This window comes from Rhinolophus hipposideros (genome assembly GCF_964194185.1).
Source record: "Rhinolophus hipposideros genome assembly, chromosome: 1".
NCBI classification, from domain to species: Eukaryota; Metazoa; Chordata; class Mammalia; order Chiroptera; family Rhinolophidae; genus Rhinolophus; species Rhinolophus hipposideros.
Genome location: NC_138047.1, coordinates 109,486,858 through 109,488,581, shown reverse-complemented (window position 1 = coordinate 109,488,581; position 1,724 = coordinate 109,486,858). Strand labels below are relative to the sequence as shown.

Below are 1,724 nucleotides of genomic sequence, written 5' to 3'. Positions count from 1 at the left end.
GTGCGTGCTCCGCGGCGCCCGGACCCCGCCCGGGAGCCCCCCCGGGCGCCCCTTCGCCGCCCCGGGCCCGCGAGCGTCGCCTGCGCCCGCTCTGGCCCCGCGGGACCTGTCCCAAGTCCTGCTCTGTCCCCGCGCCCTCGGTCACCGTGTGGTTTCAGCACCGGCGAGCAGGGCCCCGTCCCGAGGGGGAGGACGCCCGGCCACCGAGTGCCGCCCGCAGAGGAGACCGCGTTTTGTGTTGCTTTCACGGAGCTGCGGGCTTTGGAGGGTCGATCCCGCGGAGGCTGTAGGGCGTGTAGAGGGGGCTGGAGCTCGACGTGGTGCCAGACAAACCAGTTAGTGAGCAGCCACCCTGCTGTCCGTGCAGAAGCAGCCGTGGGCCCAGCCTTGTGCTCCGAGATGCCCGGCGTGGAGTCCCCTGTCTCGGCGGCGTGTCCCTGTCGCTCGCCTCCCAGGACACGGGAACGCTGGCGACAGAGCGGCCCGGCCGTAGTTCAGCGCCTTCCTCGCCCGCCGTCGCCCGCCTGGAGGTGGCGATGGAGCCGCTGCGCGCTCTTCGAGCAGGACTGCGGGGGTAACGTTGCGCAGGCCTGGGGTCTCGGTACCGCCCTGGCTGCAGGGGTCGGCAGGACGGTGCTCTTGGTGACAGGGGTGCTGTGCAGCAGCGGCAGCAGATTCGCCGTGTGCTTGGAGTAGTGGACGCGTCCTGCGTGGGAGAGAAGCTGGAGCACAGCTGCTTCAGGTCGTCGGGCTTGTGCCCTGTTTAGGCCTCCGCCTTCCCGGCTGTGTCCTAAGCGCCTTCCCACTGGGAAGACCAGGATTAGGAGGAGGTTCCTCGGCGTTTGGAGACGCACAAACGTTGTGCGGGAACTCTGGAAGTCACGGTGAGCGCGTGGGGATCCCGAGCTCGGCTAGTTCCTCGTTGGCTTCTCTGGCTTGAGTATTAGAAAATTAACTTTTGAAATGAGTGGACATAGCAGAGTATTTATTATATGTTGGTTCCGGGAATTGCAGTGCTGGTTTATTATTATTAGTGAGCCCAGTCATTTTCTAGACTTATTTCAAATAAAGTCAGTCTGTCTCTTTTTGGTCTCAAACAGAAGATTTGTTAGTCTTTCGTCCTTTCGGGAATGTTGGCAGATGATGCTGGAAAAGTTTCATGTGTGTCAATATGCTAAGGCACATTCTAAGGAAGTATGAAACAATCATATTGCTCATAAATTAAAACAAAATATCACTGCTTTTTTTAAAAAGTAGGATTTTTTTTTGTTGTGTTTCATTTATTAAACATTTTATGATCTTCAGTTGCTTTAAATGATAATCTTAATTGTTTAACATACTTCTGAGGATGAGTAACCCCATTTTATCTCTTGGAAAAATTGACAGCATAAATGCAGAGGGAAGAATGTATGCTGTGTCCATTTAATCGGATTTTGGTGCCAAAAAAGTACACATTTTAAGATATGTTATCTATGTATTACTTTTTGAAGTCGAATCATGTGGCAATGTGTAATGAAGTGAATGCATGTGGCAATGTGTAATCAAGTGAATGCTAGCGTTGTTCATTGTATTACAATTTTAGTACAGGTTTTTCCTTTCTTAAAATGTGTATACATTTTTTATTTATTTTTTTGTTGAGAGCCTACTGGCCCATGTGGGAATCGAACCGGCAGCCTTCGGAGTTAGGAGCACGGAGCTCTAACCGCCTGCGCCACCGGGCCGGC

The 1,724-nt window shown here is 53.7% G+C and overlaps 1 protein-coding gene across 6 annotated transcripts in view; it reads left to right on the top strand.

Annotated features, from left to right (window-relative positions):
• The window catches only part of GRK4 (G protein-coupled receptor kinase 4), a 58,904-nt gene that overhangs the window by 708 nt on the left and 56,472 nt on the right, over positions 1-1,724 (top strand). Inside the window, exon 1 of one of the 6 annotated variants that reach the window (XM_081071800.1) lies at positions 654-884. The exons of the other annotated variants lie outside the window; for them this stretch is intronic. The gene's annotated coding sequence lies outside the window, so the exon portion shown is untranslated. Of the gene's footprint in view, positions 1-653; positions 885-1,724 lie in introns of those variants that run through there. 6 annotated transcript variants of the gene reach the window in all.